At 47.1% G+C, this 22,854-nt stretch overlaps 1 pseudogene; it reads right to left on the bottom strand.

The window, feature by feature from the left end:
- Nucleotides 1-16,217: 16,217 nt before the first annotated feature.
- Nucleotides 16,218-16,507, bottom strand: LOC120364000 (small nuclear ribonucleoprotein G pseudogene; annotated as a pseudogene).
- Between the last annotated feature and the right edge of the window lie 6,347 nt (nucleotides 16,508-22,854).

Here is a 22,854-nt window from a genome sequence, read left to right as displayed (position 1 = left end):
TTTCCTGCAGTTGCTGCCTCAGTGGTACCTCAGTGTTCTCATCATTTCACTTTCCAAGCTGACAACTGTAGACCTAGGTAAAAATTATTTATTTATTTATTTATTTTGACCCAGTAGACAATTCTTTATCTTAAATTGACCCTGTGTGTGGTTTAAGTTCCCTGTCTGGACCCTGACTGAGAGAGGGCCCTTGAGAGACTTTTTTTTTGAGATGGAGTTTTGCTCTTGTTGCCCAGGCTGGAGTGCAATGGTACCAGCTCGGCTCACCGCAACCTCCATCTCCTGGGTTCAAGTGATTCTCCTGCTTCAGCCTCCCAAGTAGCTGGGATTACAGGCACATGTCACCTTGCCCGGCTAAATTTGTATTTTAGTAGAGACAGGGTTTCACCACATTGATCAGCCTGGTCTCGAACTCCCAACCTCAGGTGATCTGCCCGCCTCAGCCTCCCAAAGTGCTGGGATTACAGGCGTGAGCCACTGTGCATGCCGAGAGATTTTTAAATAAGTGGAGGAGTGCCGTCAGATTTACACTTTAAAAAGGTCTCTCTGGGGGCAATGGGAGAGAACAGTGACTAGAAGCAAGGAGCCCACTGAGGTTGCAGTGCTACATGGGAGATACAGCAGCAGCCAGAATGCAGAGGCGGAAGGTAGAAGGGAAGGAGGCGATACAGTGAAGACATACTAAGAAATAGAATTAACAGAAGAGGGAGACCAGGAGGAGATTTGCTTATGCTCTGGGTTTGCAGAACATGCCATTTACTGGGGCGCAGAATATAGACGAATTAAGCGGCTGTTGAGGCGATCAGTCATTCTGTTCCGTACACATTAAGTCTGAGAACCACCAGGTGGAAATGGAGGCAGCTGTGTATGCAGCTGTGTGGTCAGACGGGCCAGGCAGGTGCATTCCGGACTCAGCCGGGCACGGCTGTGGTTGAGGTCATGCAGAGAGCGTGGTGGGTGGGGGCGCTGAGGGCAGAACCTGCTGGAACCCCAATATTTAGGAGATGAGCTGAGAAAGCAGGAACCCTAGATAATCTGGAAGAGAAGCTCGGAAACTGTGAATGTGTTCAGAGGGAGGACCAGGCAGGGCGCTTGTCGGAACAACTGGAGTCTGGGCACTCGAAGGAGGGAGATTTGTCACAGGTGTGTTTCAGGCACGCAGATACATAATGCATTTTTAAATTCCTTCCTTCCTGTAAGTTTGGAATATTGAGCAAAAACTCTTTCACATGAGCCCTAGTGCCACCAGGCGACCCGGCCCAACCCTTCACTGTTGTCCTAGTGCGTCAGGAGAAGCCACCTGGCCGGAAGGAGCCAGGTGGAGGAGAGGGCAGCCAGTCTTATAGTCAATAGTCAGTGATAAGGCCAGATGTGTGGCAATATCAAATAATCAAGAACTGGCGTCATCCCCAGACAGCATGCTTAACTGTCTTCAGTGAGGAGACAAGGAAGGGGTGGAGGGGTGTCTCAGACGCCTGGGAGGGGAAATGGGAGGGAGAGTTCACATTTATGGAGTGGGCCAGGCCCTGTGCTGGGTTCTTTCCCTGTTATCTCCACTGACCCTCCCAACAGCCATGCCTGTTTCAAGGATAAGGCAGCTGGGGCTCCAAGAGGTCAAACAGTGTGCCTCGGTAGTTAACTGGCTGACTAGGATTTGAACCTGGAAGGCCAAAGCCTGTGCTGTCTCAAGTGAGGCCTTGGTCACCAATTCCATCTCTCTCCCTGGTGACCTGAAGGTGTGCATGCTATAAGTTTGGGCATGGATACAAACCTTCCGGTCAAAGCTTGATCTCCGTGATGGCTCAGCGCCCAATCAGCGGCCAGATTAGGTGTTCTCCGTGAGCGGTTTGCTGCTGGAGCTTGCTTCCAAACCAGACTTCCTGTTCATCTTTCACACCTATTGTTTCACTGCTGGGTTTCTGGCCAGATGCCTCCCTTGCCACTCCCGGTTTGGGGGTGTGGTGACTGGGTAACAGCTTACAATGAGGAGTCTGTCAGACCTCCTGACTTTGCAGACGTCCTAGACACCTGATGAGCAACCACCAGCTACGGGGGTGGGCCCATTTGCACCCAATTTTTGACACCCTAAAAGACCCTCTGAACCTGATTACAGGTCAAATAATGGTCATAGCTAAAGGGTGGCTTCCTGTGTGCCAAGCCTTGAATTGTGTGCCTAACATGAGTTGTTTCACATAATTCTTAAAACAACCCCGTGAGGTGAGTGCAATTATTACACCCATTTTGCTTACAAGGAAGCAGGCTGAGAGAAAAGGGTCTACACCCAGTAAGCACCAGGAATGTCTGAATCAAGGGCAGGGAGAGGTGCCTGCCATGCCCCACACTTCCTCTCCCTCCCTTCCCCCAAGGCCTTTGGCTTAGATAAGCTGATCCACACCGATCCGTGAGAAATCCCTCCTCCTCTTTTTTTTTCTTTGAGATGGAGTCTTGCTCTGTTGCCACGCGGGAGTGCAGTGGCACCATCTTGGCTCACTGCAACCTCCACCTCCCGGGTTCCAGCGATTCTCCTGCCTCAGCCTCCCAAGTAGCTGGGATTACAGGTGTGCGCCACCACTCCTGGCTAACTTTTGTATTTTTAGTAGAGACGGGGTTTCACCATGTTGGCCAGGATGGTCTCCATCTCTTGACCTCATGATCCTCCCACCTTGGCCTTCCAAAGTGCTGGTATTACAGGCATGAGCCACTGCACCCAGCCTATTCAGGAGCTTCTACCCCATAAGTTTTCTTACACAGAGAAAAATAAAAATCTCTGTCCCTTGTTACAGGTATTTTATATTCTCAGTGGCACCAATAAAGAAGGGATGTGGGTGTGTGTGCACGCATGCATTGTCTCTGTGTGTGCACATATGTGGGGGTGGAGTTTCCTAAGCAGGCAAATCAACCTCAGAGACCTGTTCCCTGTTTCTGGGATCATATGTGGTTACAGTGACTATGTTTCTGAACCACAGGTCAGACCACATGTCCTGGCCATTGCAAATGGTTATTGAGCGGACATTACAACCATGAAACATACCTGCGCATGAGATACAGAGGCTATTGGCTAACAGTTCAGCAGATTTGCTGTGGTATACTTTGGAGACATTCTTTTTTCTTTTTTTTGAGGCAGAGTCTTGCACTGTTGCCCAGGCTGTAGTGCAGTGGTGTGATCTTGGCTCACTGCCACCTCCGCCTCCTGGATTCAAGCAATTCTCCTGCCTCAGCCTCTAGAGTGGCTGGGACTACAGGCGTGCACCACCAAGCCCAGCTAATTTTTTTGTATTTTTCATAGAGACGGGGTTTCACCATATTGGCCAGGATGGTCTGAATCTTCTGACCTTGTGATTTGCCTACCTTGGCCTCCCAAAGTGCTGGGATTACAGAGCTTTGGAGACATTCTAAAGGCCTCTGAAAAAGACAATATCTTGCCAAGAGTTGAGGCCTGAAACTTGACAGCTGCCCACTGCCCATTAAGGATTAGTGTTACTCGACACCATTTGTCATGGAGGAGCTGATATTCTCAGAACATTCAAGAGACATGTTATAACCTAAAGCCAGAGGGGAAATCTGAAACCACATCTTGTTTTAGGGGCTACTATATAATTCATTAAATTAAAAATTAAATCTATGTATGTACATACAAAATACGATGGATAACTGAGACAGCCCTGCACATACACAAGATGTCAAAAAGATGGTGGCCTACGCCTGTAGTCCCACTACTTTAGGAGGCCAAGCCGGGTGGAACACCTGAGGTCAGGAGTACAAGACCAGCTGTTGGCTGTCTTGAACAGCTATTCACTGCCTGGTCAACATGGTGAAACCCTGTCTCTACTAAAAATACAAAAATTAGCCAGGCGTGGTGGTTCATGCTTGTAGTCCCAGCTACTTAAGAGGCTGAGGCACAAGAATTGCTTGAACCTGGGAGGCAGAGGTTGCAGTGAGCTGAGATCATGCCACTGCACTCCAGCCTGGGCGACAGAGTGAGACTCTGTCTCAAAGCAAAGCAAAACAAAACAAAACAAAGATTACCTCTGTTGAAAATACGAAGAGAATGGAGATAGGAGCCAGTTTGGGGTTTGCATGACATTAATTCAACAAGCATGTATTACTTTCTACCTACTAGCTTCCAGATACCTGGTATCAAGCCCACAGAAGATGGGGGCTGGGACTGCAGTGACAGTAGTAGGTGGCAGATGTGTGGGGATAAGTATGATATGATATAATACTGACCAGTGCAACAGGATCCAGAAGATGAAGAATTCTTGGGAGGAGTGGTGGCAATTGCTACAATTGAGCAGCTTAAAGCAACGATTTATTACCTCACAGTTTCCCTGTGTCAGGGATGCAGGTGTGGCTGAACCTGGTCCTCTGCTCACGGTCTCACAAGCTCACAATCGAGGTGTCTGCTGGGTTGCGTTGCTTTCTGGAGGCTGCAGTCCTCTTTAAGGCTCACGTGATTGTTGACAGAGTTTCGTTTCTTGCATCTGAATGAATGTGGTCTCTGTTGTCTTGGTAGCCGTCAGCAGGGGCCACTCTCATCAACTAGAGGTTTTCCTGAAGTCTTTGTCACATGACCCCCTTCATAGATCCTCTCTTAAGGTGGCAGCTTTCTTCTTCAAGACTAACAGGCCAGGCGCGGTGGCTGAAGCCTGTAATCCCAGCACTTTGGGAGGCCGAGGCGGGTGGATCACGAGGTCAGGAGATCGAGACCATCCTGGTCAACATGGTGAAACCCCGTCTCTACTAAAAAAAAAATACAAAAAATTAGCTGGGCATGGTGGCGCGTGCCTGTAATCCCAGCTACTCAGGAGGCCGAGGCAGGAGAATTGCTTGAACCCAGGAGGCGGAGGTTGCAGTGAGCCAAGATTGCGCCATTGCACTCCAGCCTGGGTAACAAGAACAAAATTCCGTCTCAAAAAAAAAAAAAAAAAAAAAAAAAAATGCCGGGCGCGGTGGCTCAAGCCTGTAATCCCAGCACTTTGGGAGGCCGAGGCGGGTGGATCACGAGGTCGAGAGATCGAGACCATCCTGGTCAACATGGTGAAACCCTGTCTCTACTAAAAATACAAAAAATTAGCTGGGCATGGTGGCACGTGCCTGTAATCCCAGCTACTGAGGAGGCTGAGACGGGAGAATTGCCTGAACCCAGGAGGCGGAGGTTGCGGTGAGCCGAGATCGCGCCATTGCACTCCAGCCTGGGTAACAAGAGTGAAACTCCGTCTCAAAAAAAAAAAAAAAAAATCTTGGAGGCCATCTTAGAATTCTGCATACCATGGGTGAGACGGGGAAAGGGAAGAGAAGGGGAAAGTGCCAGGGTGGATAACCTTTGAGCTCAGTACTGAAGAATGAATTTAAGTTCTCTAGGCTGCCAAAAAGGGACACAAGTGGGTAGGGGAAAGGGAAGAGAGGAAAGAACATTATGGAAAGGGAGAAGGGGCCAGTGTGGTGGCTCATGCTTGTAATGCCAGCACTTTGGGAGACTGAGTTGGTTGGATCATCTAAGGTCAGGAGTTTGAGATCAGCCTGGCCAATGTGGTGAAACCCCGCCTCTACTAAAAATACAAAAATTAGCTGGACGTGGTGGTGTGCTCCTGTAATCCCAGCTACTTGGGAGGTTGAAGCAGGAGATTGCTTGAACCCGAGAGACAGAGGTTGCCATGAGCCGTGATTGCGCCACTGGACTCTAGCCTGGGCAACAGAGAGAGACTCCATCTCAAAAAAAAGAAGGGAGAGAACTTCATGAACAAAGTGTCTCGATGAACAAAGGGCATGAAGAAACCTGTTCAGTGGCAGTGGAACTGTCCAGTGGGGCCAATGTTCAGTAGGGCTAGTGAGACAGAGTCTGAAAGCAGGTAGAGAGTACAGAAAAGGTGGACAGAATACTAAATCCAAGGACCGTGTACTTTCAATAAGCTCTTGGTCTCAACTCAGTGACCGTACAAGGCAGGCCAAAGATGAAAACCGTCAAACAACAGAAACTTGACTTTGAAGTTCCCTCCGCTCCATTTCTCCCCCACTTCCTTCCCATCTCCTTTAGCAAAGTCCTTTCCTCAGCGATCTCCCTAACCCTACCCGTCCGAGCACCACAGCCCTTTCGGTCTAGCAGGGTGAGTAGACACACTGTCTTTGAACCCTCATGCCTGGACTTCAAAGGGGGAACAGATTCTTGCTTACTGAGTCAGCTTTGGCTGCTTCCTTTTTGTGCGTGAAGAAGCCAAAGAGTGAGCAGATTGGAGAGGACTAGAAGGAGCCAGAGATGCTGGTGAATTGACACAAAAGTAAAGAGCTAAGGGAGGGGTTGAGAGAGGGAAAGAAATATTTATGGGTGTCTGGGATTTTCAGGGGGCTCAGAGCAGCTGTAAGACTTGAAGGAGGAGGCCACGTGCAGTGGCTCACGCCTGTAATCCCAGTACTTTGGGAGGCCGAGGTGGGTGGATCACCTGAGGTCAGGAGTTCAAGACCAGCCTGACCAGACCAATATGGTGAAATCCCATCTCTTAAAAAAAAAAAAAAAAAGGAAAAAAAAATTTGGAGGAGGGGGTGGCACGGTGGCTCACGCCTGTAATCCCAGCACTTTGGTAGGCCTAGCCTGTTGGATCATGAGATCAGGTGTTCGAGACCAGCCTGGCCAACAGGGTGAAACCTTGTCTCTACTAAAAATACAAAAATTAGCCAGGTATGGTGGCCCGTGCCTGTAGTCCCAGTTGCTGGGGAGGCTGAGGCAGGAGAATTGCTGTAACCTGGAGGTGGAGGTTGGAGTGAGCTGAGATTGCATCACTGCACTCCAGCCTGGGTGACAGAGCAAGATTCCATCTCAGAAAAGAAAAAAAAGACTTGGAGGAGGAAAAGGGGAAGTTCAGAAGTGTGGCTTTGCTCGCTGTCAGATCCTTTTTGTCACTTTTCTCAATATTTAATTAAAAATGGGAATTATTTTTACAATTATTTTATCTTATTTTGAGACAGAGTTTTGCTCTTGTTGCCCAGGCTGGAGTGCAGTGGCATGATACCGGCTCACTGCAACCTCCACCTCCAGGGTTCAAGTGATTCTCCTGCCTCAGCCTCCTGAGGAGCTGGCATTACTACTTTGCCCAGCTAATTTTTTTTGTATTTTTAGTAGAGATGGGGTTTCACCGTTGTTGGCCAGGTTGGTCTTGAACTCCTGACCTTAGGTGAGCCGGCCACCTTAGCCTCCCAAAGTGCTGGGATTACAGGCATGAGACACCTCGCCCAACCAAAAAGCTTTTTTAGAGAGGCAGTCTCACTCTGTCACCCAGGGGGCTGGGGTGCAGTGGTGCGATTGTAGCTCACCATAACCTTGAACTCCTGGGCTCAAGCAATCCTCCCACCTCAGTCTCCCAGATAGCTAGGCAAGCGCCATCATGGCCAGCTTCTAACGCATTTACTTAAAAGGGAAGTCCAAGAACATAAACTTCTCAACATGAATGTGTAGTAGTAGAATTTCAGAGGTCCTAGTGTGGGATAATGGCTCTTTCCGAAAAACAAAACAAAACACAATCTTGTCTCGTTCTGTCTAGCTTATACCTTCTTATCTGGTCTCAGGTTCCTGGGGTCAGCCATGCTTCCTCCCTTGAAATTTCTATCATATCTGGTACCTAGTAACCGAAATGACAAACCTTTAACTGTGCATTTTTTTGGGGAAAAAAATTCTTCTGCCCTGTTTTCCCTCAAGCAGAAAAAGAACAAATGACCTGCTGCCTGGGCAGGACAGGATTTCTGCCAGTCCCACCTGTGAGCGGCCTTCATGGCTTCCAGGCAAGGTAGAGGCACGGGCTGCAGAGCAGTCAGCCTCGTTCACCAGCCCGTCTCTCCTCTGGACCTCTTGGCACAAGCTTTTACTCTCCAGACGGTGTACGTTTGGTTGGATTGAAATAAACACAGTAGGATTTTGTTTTAGTTTATTGTTTGCTTTTGCAGAATGAGGTTTTAAAGGGAGGTTGTCCCAGCCAAACTTGACCCCACACAGGCCAGAGAGAAGCAGTGTGGAGAGAAGCAAAAGGAACTGTGAAGTACATGGGGACTGGTGTGGGGACTGACTTCCACCCCAAAAAGCCTGGAAAATTCTTCTCAAAGCCCCATGCTGCCAAACTTCCCGGCCATTACCTTGAAATGTTCTCCTCTGAGCAGGCTCCACATGGCCCACATGTACACCCGTGTGTGCCACACATACACGCGCACGCGCATGCACACACACACAGAGCTCTGTCTGGTAACAGATTGGGTCTGAAAAATCTGGCAGTCTGTGTGGCTGATGGCAGAGTGTCGAGCCTGTTCTCGCTGTCTCCCTGGAGTCCCTGTGCAGACGCAGGTGCACGTCAGCGCCTGCTCTAATTTTATCCCTGGTTGATGGAGGAGACTAACTGAGCAGCAGGGAGGCTGCTATTTTGGGTCTCTCCGTGGCTCTGGGTTATATAAAGCCTATTGCTGTGACCTGCATTGCTTTGAGCCTGTGCCTTACTGTCTTGCGTCCTCTGTCACAATATGTCATCAGTTCAGACATTCACACACACACCCCCGGGTCTCTGGAGAATGAGAAAGGAGGTGTTTGCTGGAGGAGTGTGTGTGTGTGTGTGTGTGTGGTGTGTGTGTTCCTGCCAGCTCCCCATGGAGTGAGGCCTGCATATGCTACTGGGAGGGATATGATATGTGAAGGAGGTTTGTTCTTGAAGGAAATGGAACAATCTTTGAAGGAACGTGAGGGCATGTGCTTTGGGCTTTAGGACAGAACGTTTGTAAGCTGATGTTGTGGGTCTGCTGTTGGCACAGCGATAAGAATAACTTCTATTTCAGTAACTCTTTTCATTTAGAAGGAACCCAAGGGTTGCATAAATTACACACAAACGGCTCTGCTGTTGAATGACAGGAATTTTTCATCTGGAATTAGGAGTAGCAACTTCATGAACAAATGTGATCATGAGAATTTAGAGATGGGCTGATGGCAGAAGATGGCATTTTCTACATCACTGGGGAAAATGTTCACCTGGAAATGTTGCCATCCTAATTAAAACAAAATAAAACTTCTGTTTGCTGCTATTGTGATTATTGTGTTAAGATTTTTTTTTTTTTTGAGTCGGAGTCTCTCTGTGTTGCCCAGGCTGGAGTGCAGTGGGGTGATCTTTGGCTCACTGCAACTTCCGCCTCCCAGGTTCAAGTGATTCTCCTGCCTCAGCCTCTCGAGTAGCTGGTATTACAGGTGATCAACACCACGCCCGGCTAATTTTTGTATTTTTAGTAGAGATGGGATTTCACCATGTTGGCTAGGCTGGTCTCTTGGCCAGGCTGGTCTTGAACTGCTGACCTTGAGATTCACCTGCCTCAGCCTCCCAAAATGCTGGGATGACAGGCGTGAGCCATTGTGCCCGGCCAAGATGTATGTTTTGTGACCAGGCATGGTGACCCATACCTGTAATCCCAGCACATTGGGAACCTAAGGCAGAAAAATTGCTTGAGCTCAGGAGTTTGATGCCAGCCTGGGCAACATAGTGAGACCCCTGTCTCTTAAAAAAAAAAAAAAAAGTGGCCAGGCGCGGTGGCTCAAGCCTGTAATCCCAGCACTTTGGGAGGCCGAGGCGGGTGGATCACAAGGTCAAGAGATGGAGACCATCCTGGTCATCATGGTGAAACCCCATCTCTACTAAAAATACAAAAAATTAGCTGGGCATGGTGGCACGTGCCTGTAATCCCAGCTACTCAGGGGGCTGAGGCAGGAAAATTGCCTGAACCCAGGAGGCGGAGGTTGTGGTGAGCTGAGATCGCGCCATTGCACTCCAGCCTGGGTAACAAGAGCGAAACTCCATCTCAAAAAAAAAGTAAAAGAAAAAGGCTGGCCGGGCGCGGTGGCTCAAGCTTGTAATCCCAGCACTTTGAGAGGCCGAGGCGGGTGGATCATGAGGTCGAGAGATCGAGACCATCCTGGTCAACATGGTGAAACCCCGTCTCTACTAAAAATACAAAAAAAAAAAAATTAGCTGGGCATGGTGGCGCGTGCCTGTAATCCCAGCTACTCAGGAGGCTGAGGCAGGAGAATTGCCTGAACCCAGGAGGCGGAGGTTGCGGTGAGCCGAGATCGTGCCATTGCACTCTAGCCTGGGTAACAAGAGCGAAACTCCGTCTCAAAAAAAAAAAAAGAAAAGAAAAGAAAAGAAAAAGGCTGGGTGCAGTGGCTCACACCTGTAATTCCAGCACTTTGGGAGGCTGAGGCGGGAGATCATGAGGTTAGGCATTTGAGACCAACTTGATCAACATGGTGAAACCCCTTGTCTCTACTAAAAATACAAAAAGAATTAGACTGGCTGGTAGTGCATGCCTGTTATCCCAGCTATTCAGGAGGCTGAGGCAGGAGAATCGCTTGAACCCAGCGGGTAGAGGTTTCAGTGAGCTGAGATCTTGCCACTGCACTCCAGCCTGGGCAACAGAGCCAGACTTCATCTCAAAAAAAAAAAAAAAAAAAAAAAAAAAAAAAAAAAAACGCATTTTCTAGAGTTAATTGTATATGATATCTAAATTATCTCTTCCCATATTCAATGTGAATATTTTAGGTATAAATTTTGATAGATGAACGTACAACAGAATCCTAATATAACACAGCTCATCATTGTATGAATGTGAAAGTACTAGGTTTCTCAAAATATAAATTATTCACAGAGAACAAGTCTAACAGAGTTCAGTGAGCTTATCACACAGATATTCGTCCTATCCCTGCAATACCAGCAGGGGAAAGATGTCCCGTACTTGGTGAGCTACGTGTCTCCCAGATATAATCTCCTAGGGTATATTCTGGCTGACATCAGGGAGCCCATAAGGCATCACTAGGGGAATGAGGACTTGGCGCGTGGAGGCTGCCAGAATGTGAGGCCTGAGGCTGGGGCTCATGTTGCTGATTTGGGCTTCCCATCACTGGCAGCTCTCACAGCAGGTGGTGTTCCCGTAACTAGCAACTTCACTGAGCCACTATTTCTTAGCTGCTCTTTGAAAAGCATTAAAGACCCGTCTCTTCCACCGGCCAAAGCACTTCTAAGGAATCTGGGAGAGAAAAACTTGGGCACTTTCCATGAAGAAAACAGAAGAATCTGGTGGCGGTTTCCATAGGGCTGAACAGTCACCTTAGAGAATTCCAGTGAAGGGGGCAGCTAAGGGAAGAAGGAAAGAGAAACGGACCGGAATCACAGTCAGGGCTCCTAGGGGATAGATGGGGAACTGAAGCTAGGAATGGGGAAGTATAGAGGGATCACTGTCGCTTATTAATAATTGATTTAGGCAGATTTCGCTACTCATGTCCTCCCTGCCCCAGTGGCTGGGGGCGGGACCTCCCCACTCTGGCTTCTTGGGGGTCTGTTTGCTGCTCTCCAATACCCCTCCACTATGCTGTCCATGTCTTTCTAAAACACAAATCCTGTGATCCCACTAAGTAAGCCTGTCCTGTGGCCCTTCGTTTCTCTCTCTGGAGAAAACCTAAATCCTTTAGCAGACAGACAAGGCCCTCTGCACCCCTGGACTTGCTTTTTTCTCTGACTTAGCTCATACTGCAATCCTTTCAACCCTTCACACCAGCTCCTCTCCTCGTTCCACTCCTTGGCACCCATTTTTTTTTTTTTTTTTTTTTTTTTGAGACAGTGTCTCACTCTGTCACCCAGGCTGGGATGCAATGGCACAATCTCAACTCACTGCAACCTTGACCTTCTGGGCTCAAGAAATCCTCCTATCCTCCCACCTCATCTTCCCAAGTAGCTGGGACCACAGACATGTGCCACCACACCTGACTAATTTTTCTACTTTATTTATTTATTTTTTTGTAGAGACAGGATTTTGCCATGTTGCCCAGGCCGGTCTTTAACTACTGGGCTCAAGTGATCCACTTGTCTCAGCCTCCCAAAGTGCTGGGATTACAGGCATGATCCACCATGCCCTGCCCTTGGCACCTTAAAGCTAAGTGTGCTGAACTCTCACATCCTCTGTGTGTTAGCAATCACCATTCCATCTGCCTGGAATGCACTTCCCGTCACGTTTTTTTCCCCTGAAAAATTCCAAAGCTTCCTTCAGGCCTCAGCTCAAGCAGGACATGTTAACCCCTCCACACCTGGATAGGGTGCCTTTCCACTCCATCTTTGCTCACTGTTGCTGGAGTGCTTGAATGCTCTGCAGTCTTTCCTGGGGTTCTACAAGACCTGACTGCTTTTTTTGGGGGGGGATAGAGTCTCACTCCTTCACTCCTTCATCCAGGCTGGAATGCAGTGGCACAATCTCGGCTCGCTACAACCTCTACCTCTTGGGTTCAAGCTATTCTCATGCTTTGGCCTCCTGAATAGCTGGGATTACAGGTGCACATCATCATGCCCACTAATTTTTTTTCTTTTTGTATTTTTAGTAGAGATGGGGTTTTGTTGTGTTGGCCAGGCTGGTCTCAAACTCCTGACCTCTAGTGATCCGCCGGCCTCAGCCTTCCAAAGTGCCGGGATTACAGGTGTGAGCCACCACGCCCGGCCAACACCGCATTTCCTTACAGGGCTTACTGCTCAGCCTGCCCAATAAGTGTTTCCTGAATGAATGAATTGGGGAAGAAGCCACATTTTTGAACTAAATCTTTCTCAAATGTTGAGAGGGATAGGGTTTGTGAGAAATGTCAGTGGCATTGAAGAGGAAAGGCCAGGTCCTGGGAAGTCTGACCATGAATAAGACCAGTGGGCCTGCAATCATCTGTCTGCAAAGCCTCAGAGGGGCACAGAATAGACCTGTCCTGTCCTGCCCACTGTTGTATCATGCAAACAGCACTGTTGAGTGGGATGGAACGGTTAGCATGCCGCCCATCCTACCATGATGATCACCCACCATGAATCAGCATCTTTCCAGTGTTTTTCCTACCATTTATGACAGGGACCGCCTTTTCTGCACTCCCATGCCACCATGTATCTGTGGGGTAAGAGGAGAGAACTTGTATATGGACCTCAGTGTCCTTCCTGGAGGAATGCATGCCTCCATCCATGTCTCCCTTTTGGTCCCGTCAAGAAACTGCCAAGCCAGCTATGATTCTACTATGACCATCAATACCTTGCAGCTCCATCCCACAGGGTGGGCTACCCTCTCTGCCCAGGCCACACCCTGGTAAAACTGGCCTTAGGGATTTGGGCACATGAAAGGATCCAGCATGCCAAGCGCCTGATACTTGACTGAATTAAGCCGGGCCACCTTGGGTCAGGGAATTCAGCTCAGCAATTCTAGTGGTAACTAGTGGTAACTAGTATTTTTGAGGAAATGGAGACAGGATTAAAAGAGACTTAATGGGCCAGGTGCAGTGGCTCACGCCTGTAATCCCAGCACTTTGGGGGGCCGAGGCTGGTGGATCACCTGAGGTCAGGAGTTTGAGACAAGCCTGACCAATATGATGAAACCCCATCTCTGCTAAAAATATAAAAATTAGCTGGGCATGGTGGCATGCGCCTGTAATCCCAGCTACTTGGGAGGCTGAGAAAGGAGAATCGCTTGAACCTGGGAGGCAGAGGTTGCGGTGAGCTGAGATCACACCATTGCACTCCAGCCTGGGCAACAAGAACGAAATTCCATCTCAAAAAAAAAAAAAAAAAAAAAAAAAAAAAAAAAAAAAAAAAAAAGAGAGACCTCATGCTATAAATCAAGTTCAAATGCACTGAGAGAGGTTATTTAATTAAATCCCTGATACTGCCTACGTATACAAAATAATTTTTTATGAGACAGCTAATCACCACTTAATTCATGTTTTAATATTTACACTTTCATTTATTAGGCTTTATTAAAGTAGGATCTAGCTTTTTCTCAAGGCATCACTGCTTAAAATACTTTCATTAATACTGTGTTGAAATCTACCTACTTATCTTCCAAAGACAGATCTGTGTGTGTGTGTGTGTCTGTGCGCGGTCAGCGCGTGCGGGCACACACACACGTGGACTGTTGCCCTAAGTCCTTTGTCTCCTATTCTCAGAGTCTGCCCCGTCATAATAGAATAATAATGATGTTATTCCAGAATAAACTTGCAATGTGGGGGCTGGGAGTGGTGGCTCACACCTGTAATCCCAGCACTTTGGAAGGCTGAAGTAGGTGGGTCACTTCAGGCTAGGAGTTCCAGACCAGCCTGGCTGACCTGGTGAAACCCCATCTCTACCAACCATACAAAACAAAAATTAGCCAGGTGTTGTGGCGCATGCTTGTTATCCCAGCCACTTAGGAGGCTGAGGTATGAGAATCGCTTGAACCTGGGAGGCAGAGGTTGCAGTGAGCCGAGATTGCATCACTGCACTCCAGCCTGGGTGACAGAGAAAGACTGTCTCAATAAACAAACAAACAAACAAACAAACAAACAAACAAACAAACTTAATGTGGGGGATGTGGGTACATAATGCATTTTTTGGGAAACTTTCAGAATTTTATTTATTTATTTATCTTTTTTTTTTTTTTTTTTTTTGAGTCTTACTCTATCACCCGGGCTGGAGTGCAGTGGCTCGATCTTGGCTCAGTGCAACCTCCGCCTCCCTGGTTCAAGCAATTTTCCTGCCTCAGCCTCCCGAGTAGGTGGGATTACAGATGCCTGCCACCACGGATGACTAATTTTTGTATTTGTAGTAGAGACAGGTCTTCACCATGTTAGCCAGGCTGGTCTTGAACTCCTGGCCTCAAATGATCTGCCAACCTCAGCTTCCCAAAATGCTGGGATTATAGGCGTGAGCCACTGTGCCTGGCCAACTTTCAGAATTTTAGACAGTGCCTTCTTAGGCTTGTGAATCCTGACAGCTAACCCACTGTGACAGAGAGGGAGCAGCAGAGAGCCCGTGTGAACAGGAGGCTGGGGGACTAGAGAGTAAAGGAAGATGACTGTTGGCCACTTAGAATTTTAGAACAGCTGCAGTGGTTAGAGTAGCTCCCCCTGAATGTGATGATGCTGGGCCACTTAGGGGAAAGGGAGGGAAGATTCTGTAGCCAATGACAAGGAGGAGGGAGAACTCACTATACTCAGTGGATGGGTATTAAAGGGATTATGTGTATTAGGCAGTATTACCAGAAAGGCATGTGCTTTAACTGCCAAGAAACTAATAATGAATTGGAATGCCTTCCAGGGATGAGAACAAGTTAAAACAATATCTTCTGTGCTCAGCATGTACAATATTTCAAAATCAGTAGCACACTTGGCTTTATGGGACATGGTGAGGGAGAAATTATAGAAGATCTCGTATCATCATTTAATTTGATCTCTTTTTAAAAGTCACATAACAGGGCTCTTCCACAGTAAGGGTATCAGCTAATTGTTATTGAATGTTGATTGCATGCTTATTGATCATTTAAAGATTTTATATCCAGGCTGGGCGCGGTGGCTCGTGCTTGTAATCCCAGCACTTTGGGAAGCTAAGGTGGGTGGATCACTTCAGGTCAGGAGTTCGAGAGTAACCTGGCTATATGGTGAAGCACTACTAAAAATACAAAGAGTTCCCATGATAGTGCTTGCAAAAATGCTGGAAAAAAAAAAATACAAAGAGTAGTGAGGCATGGTGCCTGTTGTCCTAGCTATTTGGAAGGCTGAAGAGGCAGAGGTGGCAGTGAGCTGAGATCATGTCACTGCACTCCAACCTGGTCAACAGAGTAAGACTGGTCTCAAAAAAAAAGTTCTATATCGATCAACTCAGGTAACCCTCACAACTTTATGAGGTAGGTACTCTTATTATCCCCATTTCACAGATGAGAAAATAAAGCCACAGAGAGATTAAGTAACATGACAAGACTCCACAGCTAGTAAATGTTAGAGCTAGGATGAATTGAACCTAGGCTGGCTGACTCTAGATCCCAAGTTTATTATTATTTTTTGACTGTTACAAAAGTTTATTTAACAAAAAGTCTAATATGAAAATGTGCCGGGCGCGGTGGCTCAAGCCTGTAATCCCAGCACTTTGGGAGGCCGAGGCGGGTGGATCACAAGGTCGAGAGATCGAGACCATCCTGGTCAACATAGTGAAACCCCGTCTCTACTAAAAATACAAAAAACTAGCTGGGCACGGTGGCGCGTGCCTGTAATCCCAGCTACTTAGGAGGCTGAGGCAGGAGAATTGCCTGAGCCCAGGAGGCGGAGGTTGCGGTGAGCCGAGATCGCGCCATTGCACTCCAGCCTGGGTAACAAGAGCGAAACTCCGTCTCAAAAAAAAAAAAAAAAAAAAAAAAAAGAAAATGTACATGACCTAATTTTTACATCACATTAAAACAGGCACTACGGAGAGAGGACATGGGTTTCTGTGCTGAACAGCCATTATTTGTACTCGTTCCAAGGCTTCTAACATGATGATACTATTTCCTCGTATTACCACCATTCCAATATTGTTCTGTTGTCCGCTAGTTGCCATCTCCACACATTCATCTATCACAAGATTCATAAAGGGATCAAATCCCCACAATATTCCTTGGACATGTCAGCCACCATTTAATTTTAAGGATAACTTCTTGTCCATAATTTTTTCAGCTCGGGAGGGTGAGCTTTGCTCATGATGGCTATTCCGCGGGCTCACAGAGCAATCCCAAATTTATAACCACCATTCTATACCACCTTTATGGTGAACCAGATGCCTTCTTCTTCTTCTTCTTTTTTTTTTTTTTGGTCACAGAGTCTTGCTCTGTTGTCCAGGTTGGAGTGCAGTGGCACCATCTCTGCTCACTGCAACCACCACCTCTTGGGTTGAAGCAATTCTCCTGCCTCAGCCTCCCTAGTATCTGGGACCACACGCACATGCCACCATGCCCAGCTAATTTTTGTATTTTTAGTAGAGATGGGGTTTCACTAAGTTGGCCAGGCTGGTCTCAAACTCCTAGCCTCAAGCTATCCACCCGCCTCAACCTCCCAAAAGGCTGGAATTATAAGTGTGAGCCACCATGCCTGTCCCAGATGCTCTTTTAAAACTGTCTATGGATGGTATGCAAGGTATTTGTTTTACTGAAATACGTAAGAATGAGAAACGATGTGGAAATCCTGTTTAAACATCAGCATGACATCATTAATAATAAATGCTTATGAATCCAGGTCAGTTGTGCTCACCTTTAGGGCTTAGGAGCCTCTCCCCAGAGGACTCAGCATGGGTCTCATTTCTTGATGCCCTGCACCAAAGTTTTCAACAAGTAGTCCTTTTATCCATTCACTCAATAATTGTTTCTTGAGCACTTACTCTGTGCCAGGCATGCCAAGCACACTGTACTAGTATCTGGAAATAAACTTGGGTCTAAAGCATAGTCTCTGTCCTCAAAGGGCATGTAACACATGGACATCTCTCAACCAATGACCAATGGGTTAAAAGCTCAATAGCCTAAGGTTGATGCCCATCTGTTTTTCATTTGTCATCTGCTTCAGTTGTGAGGGTTGTTACTATTTGCTGGAGGCCTTAGGGGAAGCTCAACTCCCAAATGAATGGGCTGCCATCCTGAAAGTCATCTGTTTCCAGAAAAGTTTCCCCAGACAAGAGTTTGATGTTCTTAACAGGAAAGTGACGTTGAGTGATGTTAAAGATGATAGTCAGTTAAAACAGATGATTGTGAACAGAATGTGTAACGTGAACTCATTGTGTTTTAAATATGTATATATGTATGTTTATGACTAAACATCTAATTGCAGGCAATGTAGTCTGGTGGCTATGAATCGGGTTCTAGAGTCAGATTATTTGGATTGTATTAGCTTTGCAACTTTAACCTTTCTTTTTCTTTTCTTTTTTCTTTTGTTTTTGAGATGGAGTCTCGCTCTGTCACCCAGGCTGGAGTGCAATGGCACGATCTTGGCTGATTGCAACCTTTGCCTCCTGAGTTCAAGTGATTCTCCTGCCTCAGCCTCCCAAGTAGCTGGGACTACAGGCACACACCACCATGCCCAGCTAATTTTTGCATTTTTAGGAGAGATGGGGTTTCACCGTGTTGGCCAGGATGGCCTTGATCTCTTGACCTCATGATTCGCCTGCCTCAGCCTCCCAAAGTGCTGGGATTACAGGCGTGAGCCACCATACCAGGTGCAACTTTAACCTTTCTATGCCACACATTCAATGTGAAAACACATGTATAGCACATACAGCGATGCCTGGAACACAGTAAGTCCTTTAGAAACATGAGTGATTATTCTCATCAGTATTGTTACTCCCCAAAGCTACGTCTAACAAGTGACTCCAGGGGAGGAGGCAGAGAAGACTTTACCTTTTTATTAGTGTTACTTACTTCTTGGTTATTGGCATTTCAGAAACATGTGTTACTTTTATAATTAAAAAAACAGCAAACCTTAATTAGGAGTATTTAATGCAGAAAAATGAAACAAACTAAACTGGCCAGGTCTGGTGGTTCACACCTGTAATCCCAGTACTTTGGGAGACTGAGGCAGGCAGATTGCCTGAGCTCAGGAGTTTGAGACCAGCCTGACCAACATGGTGAAACCCCATCTCTACTAAGAATACAAAAATTAGCTGGGTGTGGTGGTGCAGGCTTGTAATCCCAGCTACTCAGGAGGCTAAGGCAGCAGAATCGCTTGAACCTGGGAGGCAGAGATTGCAGCGAGCCAAGATCGCAACACTGCACTCCGGCCTGGGCAACAAGAGCAAAACTCTGTCTCAAAAAAAAAAAAAAACAAAACAAAAAACAAAACTAAACTAACCATTTATTTTGACTATCTGGAGGCTCCTGTTGAAACATAATGTATCACCTGAAAGGTACATAAAAAGTGTACCCCAGGCCGGGCGCGGTGGCTCAAGCCTGTAATCCCAGCACTTTGGGAGGCCGAGGCGGGTGGATCACGACGTCAAGAGATCAAGACCATCCTGGTGAACATGGTGAAACCCCGTCTCTACTAAAAATATAAAAAATTAGCTGGGCATGGTGGCGCGTGCCTGTAATCCCAGCTACTTAGGAGGCTGAGACAGGAGAATTGCCTGAACCCAGGAGGCGGAGGTTGCGGTGAGCCGAGATCGTGCCATTGCACTCCAGCCTGGGTAACGAGCGAAACTCCGTCTCAAAAAAAAAAAAAAAAAAAAAAAAAAAAGTGTACCCCAGCCAGGTGTGGTGGCTCACGCTTGTAACCCTGGCACTTTGGGAGGCCAAGGCAGGTGGATCACCTGAGGTCAGGAGTTCAAGACCAGCCTGACCAACATGGAGAAAACCTGTCTCTACTAAAAATACAAAATTAACCAGGTGTAGTGGCACTTGCCTGTAATCCCAGCTACTTGGGAGGCTGAGACAGGAGAATCACTTGAACCCAGGAGGTGGAGGTTGTGGTGAGCCAAGATCATATCATTGCTCTGCAGCCTTGGCAACAAGAGTGAAACTCTGACTCAACAAAAGAAAAGAAAAGAAAAGAAAAGAAAAGAAAAGAAAACAGTGTACCTCTCAGCCAGGTGCAGCGGCTCATGCCTGTACTGTCACACTTTGGAAGCCCGAGGTGGGCTAATAACTTGAGGTCTGGGGTTAAAGACCAGCCTGGCCAACATGATGAAACACCATCTCTACTAAAAATAATACAAAAATTAGCTGGGCATGGTGGCATGCGCCTGTAATCCCAGTTACGCAGGAGGCGGAGGCAGGAGAATTGCTTGAACCTGGGAGGCGGAGGTTGCAGTGTGCCAAGACTGTGTCACTGCACTCCAGCCTGGGTGACAGAGCAAGAATTTGTCTCAAAAAAAAAAGTGTACCCCTCTTACCCTCTCCCACCTGGTACCTGTTTGCTAGGGAAAACTGACTTCAGGTAGAAAGCCTAAAAATATTCTCATCTAGTTTCTCTAGGAAGCAGTTTATAGAACTAAAAAGTCCAGGATAGTCAGCATCACGCAAGACTTCATCTAGTGCTCCAGGATCCCATCTCTGTTTATCTTTAAGCAGGGCTCTCCTCCACTGATGGTGCAATTCTCAGGCTCCTCACGCAAGGTGGCTGACAGCAGCTCTAGGTCTATATGTGCTCAAGCTCAAGTCTAGTGGAAAAAGCACATGCTTCTCTCTGGGCAATCCCTGCAAAGGTCTCATTGTGTTTCATTGGGATAATGTGCCAACCTCGGAATCAATCACTATAGCAGAGGAATTGAGCAGTGCTCTGATTGGCCGACCATCTATGGAGGGAGAGGTAGAGTCAACTGCACTTAATGCACAGAGATTAGGAGTGGGTCGGCTGGGCGCGGTGGCTCAAGCCTATAATCCCAGCACTTTGGGAGGCTGAGGCGGGTGGATCACGAGGTCAAGAGATCGAGACCATCCTGGTCAACATGGTGAAACCCTGTCTCTACTAAAAATACAAAAAATTAGCTGGGCATGGTGGCACATGCCTGTAATCCCAGCTACTCAGGAGGCTGAGGCAGGAGAATTGCTTGAACCCAGGAGGCGGAGGTTGCGGTGAGCCGAGATCGCGCCATTGCACTCCAGCCTGGGTAACAAGAGCGAAACTCCGTCTCAAAAGAGTGGGGAAGGGTAATTTCCTAGAGGAAAATGGGAATCCAGTTGCCAGAAGAAGCCTGAATGAGTGTTGGGTGGCAAAGCAAGAATTCCAACACATCAACGAACGAAAATGTGCAGTTGCATGGGTCACCTGATGGTGCTGTATCTCCTCAATTGATTTGCTTGTCCAAAGCTTTCGTGTAGGTATCTCTCATATACAGACCTACCCTGGGGTGGAGCAAAGAAATGGCAAACTTTCCTAGGCATCTGTCCATCTCTGGGGTCACCAGGACTAGTGACTTGGAATCAGGAGGCTCATGCAGGGAAGAGGAGGTCAATCAAAGCAAAAGACTGAATATACAGAAGGCCAGGCTTGAGGTGTCAGGAAACTATACCTGTCTCCCAGGAGTGGCAGATTTGTGAATGCCTCTCAGATACACAAGACATGAGCCTGGAATCTCAAATGTCCTGGGGTCAGGCATGTGAAGCAAATGAGTGTGGCGGGCTGCTGCACCAAACCCAAGATACATGCCTATCTAACAGCAGCGACTATAACCCACTATCACCATTTTTCCCTAAGAGAGGCTGTAAATCCAGAATTGGTGTGTGTGTGTATGTGCACATGTGTGCAATCTCTCTGTTTTTATTCTTATTTTGGTGAACAGGGTCTTGCTCTTTTGCCCAGGCTGGACTGCAATGGTGCAATCCCAGCTCACTGTAGCCTCAACACCCTAGGCTAAAGCAATCCTCTGACTTTAGCCTCTCAAGCAGGTGGGACCACAGGTGTGTGCTGCCGCATCTGGCTAATTTTTTTATTTTTTGTACCTGGGGTCTCCCTATGTTGCACATGCTGGTCTTGACTCCTGGACTGGTCTTGATCTTCCTGCCTCAGCCTCTCAAAGTGTTGAGATTATAGGTGTGAATTAACAGGTCTGGCTTCTCTGTTTTTAAATGTTGACAAATGAAACAAATTTTAAAATACATTATGTGATCAGGCTCGGTGGCTCATGTCTGTAGTCCCAGCAACTTAGGAGGCTGAGGTGAGAGGATCACTTGAGTCTGGGAGCTCTAGGCTGCAGTGAGCCATGATCCCACCACCGCATGGACCTCCCCAACCCCCAAGATTGTGACATCTGATAGAGCCGTATCGACACAGAGCAAATGGAAGACCCTTCACGATTAGTACAGTATTAAATCTGTGTGCTCATCTATGCCCAAATTAACAAGTACCAGGAGTACTTGTTAATGACAGCCCACTGCTCAAAGTTCAGTCCTTTCATCTACACTATCTAACTAAAATCTGAAAAATATCATGAAAGGCAAGGGAACATCACTGTGAGAACTGTACTTTCATTTCCTGGCGGGGGTGTGGTTAAATTCACAACTTCGGTGTGACACTAACCGTAGGAGTGTTTTACATTCGATTTCCTGTTTCCTTTTCTTAATAAAGAAAGGAAAAGTGGGCCCCCGCAGCAACGGTAAGCTGAGTTCCATAGGAAGACACCACGGGGGTTCCAACCTGGCCACAAGCAAAAACAAAACATAACCCCCAAACCTGGCAAATAGCAATATGCAGAAAACTGTGGGCCATGTGGTTGCTTAGGGTTGTTTTGATCATTTTATGCAGCAAGTTTCCACCTTAAAGTCATCAGACTAGTGGCCGTGTCCTTTATTTTCTCGAGTTGCTGGAACCATTTCCCATGAAGGATTTATAATACAATAACAGTGATAAGAATTATAGTAGCTTTCATGTGCCAAGGACAGTGAGAGGTGCCTCACATGTCTCTAATTTTGGGGTAAATGCTCTAAGAATGATTCTCATTTTACAGTCAAGGAAACTGAGGTTTGGAAAAGTTAAGATAACTTGTCCAAGTTACTTGTAACTGACGGAGCTAGAGTTTCATTCTTGCATTCGTTAAATATTTATAGATTGCCTATTTATTGGGCTAGACACTACAGAAACATTGAGGGTTGACGGCAACTGAGCTCAGAATGAATCCCACTTGCTCAAAATAACCACTGTGGAGAAGCCACATTTGGAATATTTATTCTGAGTTTTCTTTCTTTCTTTTTAGAGACAGGGTATTGCTCTGTCTCACAGCAGTGATATCGTCATAGCTCACTGCAGCCTCAAACTCCTGGGCTCATGTGATCCTCCTGCCTCAGCCTCCCAAAGTGCTGGGAGTACAGGTATGAGCCACAGCATTCTGTTTTATTTCTTCAAGACTTTAAAATTTTTACTGTATTTTATCTTTTCCCTTGGTGGTCCTCAGCAGGATTCAGACTCTTTTTTTTTTGAGATGGAGTCTCGATTTGTCACCCAGCCTGGAGTGCAGTGGCATGACCTCCTCTTACTGCACCCTCTGCCTCCCAGGTTCAAGCGATTTTCCTGCCTTGGCCTCCTGAGTAGCTAGGGTTACAGGCACACGTCACCACTCCCAGCTAATTTTT

This window comes from Saimiri boliviensis, chromosome 2, assembly GCF_048565385.1.
Source record: "Saimiri boliviensis isolate mSaiBol1 chromosome 2, mSaiBol1.pri, whole genome shotgun sequence".
Lineage (NCBI taxonomy): Eukaryota > Metazoa > Chordata > Mammalia > Primates > Cebidae > Saimiri > Saimiri boliviensis.
Note: the sequence above shows the minus strand (reverse complement) of the source record. Positions and strands in the feature narration are given on the sequence as shown.